Source organism: Mastomys coucha, unplaced genomic scaffold, assembly GCF_008632895.1.
Source record: "Mastomys coucha isolate ucsf_1 unplaced genomic scaffold, UCSF_Mcou_1 pScaffold22, whole genome shotgun sequence".
NCBI lineage: Eukaryota > Metazoa > Chordata > Mammalia > Rodentia > Muridae > Mastomys > Mastomys coucha.
Genome location: NW_022196905.1, coordinates 46911199 through 46921245, shown reverse-complemented (window position 1 = coordinate 46921245; position 10047 = coordinate 46911199).

Sequence of the window (10047 nt, the reverse complement as noted above, 5' to 3'; positions counted from 1 at the left end):
ACACACACACACACACACACACACACACACGCTTGTCCAGCTCGAGAAAGACAGACAAGGCTAAGCAAGCCTTCCTATCCCCAGACAGCCCACCCACCCCTAGGTGCCTACAGTTAGCTTCTCACAGCTCAGGAATCCAAGAGCTGGGTGTAGGATGAGGAAGTTATGGAGCAGAGTCCTTCCTTTCCCAGGTGGGCAGCCCTCCCCTCCCCCACTCAGGAGGTCCCTTGGGGTCTGGTTTGCCCTGTGACTTGGCTTAGGAGTCGTGGCCTAAGCTCTCATCCTGGTTCTCTGCTTAGGGGTAAAGATCCAAGTGTTCACCTGTAGGCCTTCTCTCCCTACTCACAGGTTCAAATCTCAGATGAAAGACCCCACCCCCCACCCCCAGGAAACATAACAAAGGTGCTGGTCATTGTCTAGGGGCTTGCAGAACTTGTTCTTCAGGATGAACAAAGAATTGAACAGCAGAGAAAGACAGAAGACCAAGCACCGGAAAGAAAGTAAAACCTTTTTGCCTTTGGGAGATGGGAGAGCCCTTAGGTTGGAAGTGTGGTAAATGGACTCCGGGGTGGGTATTTTATAGGGCCCCTGCGAATCCCTTTCCTCCACTCATTCTGTCTAAATACCCACCACCTTTATCCTGGCAATGTCATCCAGGATAAGAAGCCCATCCCAAGGAGCCCATTTTCACTTTCCTTAACTACCTTTGACCTTCTAATAGTCATTCCGATTTCTTCCACGGTGGTGGTCTGGTGAGGTTATTCTCCGGATCTCCTTCCGCCATAATCTTTGAGCTTTCCTGGTGGTGCCCCCTCCTTCCGCCATAATCTTTGAGCTTTCCTGGTGGTGCCCCCCACCCCTTGCAGGCTGATCCTAGAGTTATAGGCTGCAGGTCAGCTCCTGTGCTCCAGGTAAGCTCTAGTCGAACCTCAGCTTTTCAGTTTCCGTCCACGCCACCAGGAGCCCTCACAGATACAGAAATCAACACAACTGCCTCCAACACGTGGTGTGAATGAGGGCCTCGAGGCTCCATAGCTGTGCTAATGTTTGGGAAAGCGGAAGGAAGTTTGGGTCTGGGGGAAGGTATATGTGCAAAGAGAGAGAGAGAGCGCGCACGAGCCTGAGATAGGATGCAAGTCAAATATGTAAGGATCCCTAGGGTGCATATTTTCATCTCAATCACTAAGGATAAAATTGGCTTGGGCTCCTGGCAGGCACTTCTCCCTTCTTCCCCGGCATGTGAAGATTGAAAGCTTGCAGGGAGCAGACCGCCAGTGGTGTCTTGCGCCGGGTGCAGACAGACATCAAAGTTAATCCGCTCTCTGATCTAAGCAAAATGGTGACGAGAGTTTCCTGGGACAGCAGCTCCACTAATTGTGGCACTGCAGCCTGGCGGATGTATTTTTAGAACACTGTGAATCCCCAGTAAGTGCGGTGACTGGCTGTAGGGAGAGCGGGCTGGATGCTCGGGCTTCGTTACTGAGTGGTCTCCTGCCAGCTCCGCCGACCTAGTGCTGCCGAGGACTGGAGCAGTAAGAGGCTTGAGAGCCATAGGGTACTAAGATTCTCTGAGGCTACGCACCCTGCAAATATTTCCAGTTTAGACCACTCGCTCCTTGACGTTTTCTTCTTTTGTCTGCCCTTTCCACAAAGATCTTTCTGGATATCTACCCTTGGCTTAGTTCCTTGTATACCAGTGCTTCTCAACCTGTGGGTCGGGACACCCATTTGGGTTTTGTTGAAAGACTTTTTTCACAGGGGTCACTTAAGACCATCGTAAAACACAGATATCTATATTATGATTCATTACAGCAACAAAATTTCACTTATGAGTTAGCAACACGGATAATTTTATGGTTGAGGGTCACCACAACTGTATTAAACGGTTGCAGTTTTAGGAAGGTTGAGAACCACTGGCCTATACCGTGTATCCATAACCACCCAGTTTTACCCTGTGTCTCCGACTTCCAATATATGCAGATCCAGGCTTTCTACAGAATACAGTCTTGTGTACCTGATAGAAAGCTTCCAGTTTAAGATCACTTCAGGTCTCTCTTCTCCATCTCTGTCCCTGACATGGTTCGTGACGTTATCGATGCTCCCTCTCTGGCTTCCTGGCTGCTCTTATATACGGCCATTTCTAACTGATATCCAACACTAAGCCACTTCATTCCTAGGATAGCTGTATTAGTCCATTTTCTTTTACTATATCAAAACAAAACAAAACGAAAACCCGAGCTGTCAACTTTATAAAGGAAGGTGTTTATCTGGCACATCATTTTGGAGGCTGAGAGCCTGAGATTAGGAAAAAATGACTAATTTGTCTCCTGATGAAGGCAGCAATGGCAGGAGAGCATGCAAAAGGATCACGTGACAGTGCTAGAAGCCAGGCTGCCGGGAGAGGCCAGTTCTCGCTCTTCTCCACCAACCTAATCCTGCAATAGTAGTTACACCACTCTCTCAAGAATTAATTCTTCATTCCTAAATTCCTACTTGGATCATCTGTGTCTCAAGATTTACCACTTAAAAGCCAAAACCAGTTTTGACTCCCTTTGGAGGTGATATCCTCCGCGTTCTAATTGGTTCAATCCCCCCTCTCCAGCTCCGCCTCTTAAAGGTTACAACCACCTTCCAACATTGCAACGCGGAGCTGCCCCTCCCGGAAGCCTGCATTCCCACCTTGCTATATCCAGGCACCTCTGAGGGGCAAAATAATAGTTCTCTCCTGGGTTAGCTGTGCTGGGCCTGTGGCCATAACTGATTGAGTCATCAAGGAAGTCTGACCCAGAACAACAGTCAAAACCCAAAAGTTAAAACTCCTCTCCACCTCTTCCCCGGACAATGGGCCGACCTAATTGGAATCTGCCTCTGGGATTTCATCTGGAAAGCCGGGATGGGCGGGGGAGGGGCAGGAGCTGGGCAGGTGCATGAAGAAAAGACTGCAGCAGCTTGCAGCAGGCTTCGACGGAGGGGTGCCTGGGAGTCAGTCAGCACAAGCTGGGGAAGCAAAAGCTGTCACTGAGTAGACGGTGAGGAAAGGCCTGGGAATAGCAGGCAACCGCGGAGGACTGAGGAGAATTAGACCAAAGATCCACAAATCCCTCCCGCTGAGGAGTAACAAGATACCTTAAGCCCTGGACTACTGCCTGGGATTCGAGTATTTGTTCACTCATTATTTGTGTTTCGTACCCACCGTATGCCAGGAGCTCCCAGCGTTGTAGAGGTGCTGTGCAGTCGTCAGGGAACATGTCCTTGCTAGGGAAGCAACTAAAGACATATTTTTTACCTATATTAAATTTTTACTTATCTTTATTTAGGCATATGTAGGTGGGTCTGTGTGGGTTTATGTGCACCCTATGTACATATATGCCTGTGGACGTCAGTAGAGGACATCAGATCCCGTGGACCTGGATTTACAGGTGGTTGTGAGTTGTCTGACGTGGGTGCTAAGAACTAAGGCCAGGTTCAACTAGTCACTGCAGGTTCATTTTAATTTAGTACGTGAGTATATATGTATATGATTTATGTGTATATGTATGTGGACATACACATGTGGTAGCATGCATGTGGAGGTTAGAAGACAACTTGCAAGAGTCTGTCCTCTCCTTTCTCCAGACAGGTTCTGGGGATCAAATTCAGATTGTAATTCTTGGTGACACATAATGATTACCCAGTGAGCCATCTAACCATCCTCTAAATACATACATATATACATACACACACACACATATACATGCATACAGTTTGTTTTTCAGACAGGTCTCTCTACATAACCCTGGATGGCTTGAAACTCACTAGGTAGACCAGGCTGGCCTCAAAGTCACAGAGCTCTACTTGCCTCGACCTCTAGAGTACCAGGATTAAAAGTATGCACCACCAAACCTTTAGAAAACAGACATTTTCTATCACCCGAGTTTTTTATCTTAGCCATTCTGACTGGTGTGAGGTGGAATCTCAGGGATGTTTTGATTTGCATTTCCCTGATGACTAAGGATGTTGAACATTTCTTTAGGTGCTTCTCAACCATTTGATATTCATCAGTTGAGAATTCTTTGTTTAGCTCTGTACCCCATTTTTAATAGGGTTATTTGGTTCTCTGGAGTCTAACTTCTTGAGTTCTTCCTATACATTGGATATTAGCCCTCTATCAGATATAGGATTGGTAAAGATCTTTTCCCAATTTGTTGGTTGCAGTTTCATCTTATTGACAGTGTCTTTTGCCTTACAGAAGCTTTGCAGCTTTATGAGGTCCCGTTTGCCAATTCTTGATCTTAGAGCATAAGCTATTGGTGTTCTGTTCAGGAAATTTTCCCTTGTGCCTAAGTGCTCATGGTTCTTCCCCAGTTTCTTTTCTATTAGTTTCAGTGTATCTGGCTTGATGTGGAGGTCCCTGATCCACTTGGACTTGAGCTTTGTACAAGGAGATAGAAATGGATCGATTTGCATTTTTCTACATGCTAACCGCCAGTTGAACACCATCTGTTGAAAATGCTGTCTTGACAGCAGATGCTGGAGAGGTTGTGGAGAAAGAGGAACACTCCTTCATTGCTGGTGGGATTGCAATCTGGTACAGCCACTCTGGAAATCACTTTGGCTGTTCCTCCGGAAATTGGACATAGTTATACCGGAGGACCCAGCTATACCACTCCTGGGCATATACCCAGAAGATGCTCCAACATGTAATAAGGACATATGCTCTACTATGTTCATAGCAGCCTTATTTATAATAACCAGAAACTGGAAACAACCCAGATGACCCTCCACAGAGGAGTGGATACAGAAATTGTGGTACATCTACACAATGGAGTACTACTTCGCTATTAAAAACAATTAATTTATGAAATTCTTAAGGAAATGGATGGATCTGGAGAATATCATCCTGAGTGAGGTAACCCAATCACAAAAGAACACACATGATATGCACTCTCTGATAAGTGGTTATTAGCCCAGAAGTTCGGAATACAGGAAGAACAACCCACAAACCACAAGAAACTCAAGAAGAAGGAAGACCAAAATGTGGACATTTCATTTCTTCTTAAAAGGGGGAACAAAATACCCACAGAAGGAGTTGCAGAGACTAACTATGGAGCAGAGACTGAAGGAAGGACAAGCCAGCCTGATATAGCTGTCTCCTGAGAGGCTCTGACAGTACCTGACTAATACAGAAGTAGGATGAACAACAATATGAACTAACTAGTACCTTCAGAGTTCCCAGGGACTCAACCACCAACCAAGGACTATACATGGTGGGACTGATTGTTCTGGCAGCATGTGTATAGTAGAGGATTGCAAAGTTGATCGTCTTTGGGAGGAGAAGCCCTCGGCCCTGTGAAGGTTCTGTGCCCCAGTGTAGGGGAATGCCAGGGCCAATAAGTGGGAGAGGGTGGGGTGGCAAGCAGGGGGATGGGGGAGGCAACAGGGGTTTGTTCTTGTTTTGGGGGTTTTTTGTCTGTTTTTTTTTTTGAGGGTGGGAAACTTGGAAAGGAGAAATCATATGACATGTAAATAAAGAAAATATCTAATAAAAAATACAAAAAAGAAAGAAAGAAAGAAAACAGACATTTTTAAAGAGAAACGATAGGAACCATAAGATCTAGGAAGAAGATTGAACAGGTGATGAGAATCAGATGTGGGTTAGGAGTTGACAAAGCCCTGAGTGAGGAGGAGGGAGTCCTATGGACTTCTAGGAAAGGTGGGGAGACCATGCATGCAGACATTGGGCTGTGACATATTTGCTTGTTATGGATCCCCTCTCCCCAAAGAAGGTGGAAGAGATCAGAGAGGAAGTTAGGATATCTGGCAGCTGGGGCTATACAGTGGCCTTCAAAAGAGCATGTGAGGGGCTGCCCCAAATAGAGTATACAGCCTTCAACCTCATCCTCCTGGAGGTCTAGTCTTTCTGCAGTTTCTAATCTCCCCAGAGTCCTGTCTTCCCATTCGTAAGTCCAAGTGTCGTTTCCCACAAAACCCCTTCACTCTAAAGGGTAGGAATGAGTTTTGATTCCTGACAATGAGAAGAGCTTATCCCAAAGTCACAGTGATTTGGTGTGACAGTCTTCTGGCCTTTGCTTTCTTGGACTCTTTCCACCCTCCCTTCTAGCAGCCTTCAGTTTCTGCAGGTGCCTCTGGTGCTCACTCGTTCTTCCCCACTCCCACTGTGTAATGGCTTTCCCTAAGAGCCTCTGTTACCACCCTGGTCCTGCCAAGCCATTCTTAAACCCCTCCTTCTGTGATAGCTAAAAAACCACCTCTTCCCTAAAAACCAATTCCCACTGTCTGTGGCTGCATACCTACTCCAAACTGGTTGCTTAAAAGCTAAAACCATTGTTATCTTTTGCCATTCTATGGCTAATTGGGAAGACTTTTTTTTTAAACATTATTTTTACATTTACTTATTTAGTGTGCGTGTGCATGTGTGGTAGGGTGCATAGTCATCATGGCGTGGTCTGTGCCACTGTGTATGTGGAGGTCAGCTGGCAGCTTTTGTAGTTAGTTCTCTTCTTTGTTATGTGGGTCCTAGGAATCAAATTCAGGTCATCAGCTTTGGCAGCAAGTATCTTGACCCGTTGAGCCATCCCTCCATCCCCTGGCTGTGTTACGAATGAATGTTGGGATAGCTGAAGACACCCGAGGATTGGCTGGGTTGGACTTCCCATCAAGCTCACCCCCACATCTGAGTGTTGATGCTCACCTGCAGTGTCGGAAGGTCACTGTCAGATGACAGCTTTCATGGTGGCTTGCTTCCAAAAGAGAGCAGCTCAGGGAATCAGGAGACTGATGGGTTGGCATTGCAGACTGCCCCCAGTCAATTCTGCTGGCTACCACAAGGACCAGCCGCCAAGAGATAGGAGCAGAACAGCTCTGAGTAGAAGCAGAGACCCAGAATTTCCAGCTCTCAACCTACCATCGCTTTGGCTGTGATTTTCCACACACCAGCTATAGCCCAGGTCACCTCTCCAGCACCTCTGTATTTTGCATACTAAAGTTTAAGCCACTGAGGAGATGCTGCAGCATGGGTAACCCATGCTTCTCATTCACTAGTTACAGTAGATGTGCTGCTTAGTTAGTTAGGCTTTTGGCTTTTCCAACTTGACATAAGCTAGGGGCATCTGGGAAGAGGGATCCTCTACTGACAAAATGCCTCCCTAAAGCCAGCCTCTAGGTTCGTCTGTCTTGGCATTTTCTTGATCAGTGATTGATATGGGAGGGCCCAGCCTCACGTGAGTGGTGCCATCTGAAGGCAGATAGGTGCTTCTGGGTTATATAAAGAAACAAAGTGAGGAACCCATTGGGGAGCAAACCATCGAACACTGCTCCTCCATGGCCTCTGCTTCAGCTCCTGGCCCCAAGTTCCTGCCTTGAGTTGCTGCTCTGACTTCCACTCATGATGGACTGTAAGCCGTAAGGTAAAATAATAAGCCATTTTCTCCCCAGTTGCCTGTGATCATGGAGTTTATCCCATCAACAGTAAACACACCAGGACAGTATCAATAAACAGTAGTGAGGTTGCTCTACAATGCACATCATAACATCTGTTGTAGAGAATCTCTACTCTGACAGGATTCACATCCGCATTATACAGAAAAGGAAACAGAGGCACAGAGAGATTAAGCCTGGCCCACTATTATTTAGTAAGTGCGTGTGTTCTTACTCAGTCTCTCCTCTGCTGCAATACCACAATCTTACTGCAGACCACAGACAGAGCAGGTTAAACAACAGATGTTCATCTTCAGAGTTCCAGAGGCTGAAAAGCCCAAGATGAGGGTGAGGCAGAGCGCAGATCTGGTGAGGGTTCCATTCCTGGCATGCTGACTTCTTCTCATATCCTCATATGAGAGAAGTGGGGTGAAGAAGCCAGCATGTAACTTTCTCTCTCCCTCTCTTTCTCTCTCTCTCTTTCTGTGGTGTGTGTGTGTGTGTGTGTGTGTGTGTGTATACACTTGAGCACATGGTATGTTTTAAAGGTACTGCCCTCTACCCTCATGACCTAATTAATGACCGCTGATTGTCCTCACCTCCTCAGGACCACATATTAGAGAGTTGGCTTTATACACTGTGATAACCATCATGACCCTACTCAATTTGGGGGAGAAAGGGTTCTTTGGACCCTGAGCACAGCCCACCAGGAAGCAAGGCAGGGTTAGAACTCAGGGCAGGAGTTTGGAGGTCGAGACTGAAGTAGAGACCATGTAAGGACAATGCTTACTGACTTGATCTCCGTGGCTTTCTCAGTTTACTCTTTTTAACAACCCAGGACCACCTGCCCAGAGGTGACACTGCCCACATCACAGTGCCCTCTCACCTCAACCATTAATTGTGAACATGCCCCCATAGACTTGCCTGTAATACAGTCGGATGGAGGCATTTTTCTCAGTTTGAGGTTCCCTCCTCCAGGTGACCCTGGCTCGTATGAAGCTGGCAAAATCCCAAACCAGCACATGAGGACTTCAACATGAAATAAGATGCAAGGTGGTACAGGGACACAGCAGGCAATGAGGCAAAGTCACACAGTTCTGGTTTACTGGAGTGTCCCTGGGAAGGGCAGGAAGAGAGAAAGCAGTCCTGAAGGTGAGTGATGTTAGGGACCCACCACCAACTGCTCGGAATAGGGACAGTCAGCAGTAAGTGCAGTTCTAGCCCCGAGGCCCTTAGCCACCCGCTAAACAGAGAGCGGCATAAGCAGGGGCTTAGCAGAGAGCAGGGGTATTATTGGATCTGAGGGACTGATGTGAAAGTTCCCTCCCAAATTCCAATTTCCTATCTGCCAAGATAAGTGATAGAGGCTCACTGCTCAGCAACACACCCGCCAGGGCCAGCACCCCTCTACTCAAGAGTTTCTGGATCGCTTCCTCCCAGCTAGAATGTGGATTTCCTCGCTGTTAGGAACCACAGCCATATTCCTGCTCAGTGAGAGCCTACTTGGAAACCATTCCATTTTTCTCCTGGAGCATCAATCTGTGTTCAGCAGGCTGCTCTCTACAGAGAAGCAGACATGGAGTGGACACTTCATATGCAAAGAGAAGACAAATCTGATTCTAGCATGTTCTACATTGAATAACCTTTTATACCTCTGTCCTTTATGCACATAAAGACATGGTTGCCCAAAAGCCTGAAAAGAAAAGGAAAAGAAAAAAAAAGGGGGGGGGAGCTTCTACTATGCTATGCTAATAGCTACAGTCGGCAAAAAGTAGACACAGAGACTGGTCCCCCCTGTCATCAGCAACCTCCACAGTCTTAGGACCGTCTCCGACCTTACTGCATCTATAGCGTCCTTGAAGGATATCTGTGGAAGGTGGGTGGCTCCATGCTTGGACGTTAATGGGCAAGTGAGCAAGCGTGTCTTTGACATTTCAAGGACACAGTTATGCAGCTCCTGTGTACCCTGGACATTAGCAAAGTGTTTTCCTGCTCAGCCAACTTTCTTAACCCTTTATGGCCAATTTTTACTTGTGCCAAGAATTAGCCCTAGGGAGGCTAAAGTGGTACATCAGCTTTTCCAAAACACTACCTTAACTAATGAATTCAGAAACTAGAGAACCCTGCCAAGTGCTATATAAACCCATGCTAAAAATGTCATCTACCCATGTATTTAAGGTTTATTAGAACTGTCATGAGAGGCATCAAAAACACACTGCCATCCCATGCGGACTGTCAGTCACACTGAATATCACACCCCATAGCCAATCTCCACATTGCTGCCAGGCTACACTTTTAGATCACTTTTAAGTCAGAGAGCTAGGGAAGATGGCTCACTCTATACAGTGCTTGTCACTAAAGCACAGGGACCCAAGATTGAGCCCCAGAACATATATATATAATATGACACTGGCACCCATCTGTAATCTCAGCACTGGGGTGGTGGAGTCTAGTGGATTTTTAGGGTACCATGCTAGCCAGCCTAGCCTCTAAGTCAGTGAGAGACTTAGTTTTTAAAAAGAAAAAAAAGAAAAAAGAAAAAATGAGGTAGACAACTCCTGAGGAATGACACCCAAGGTTGTTGTCCTCTGATCTACATATGCATGTGCATACACACACACAGGGAGAGGG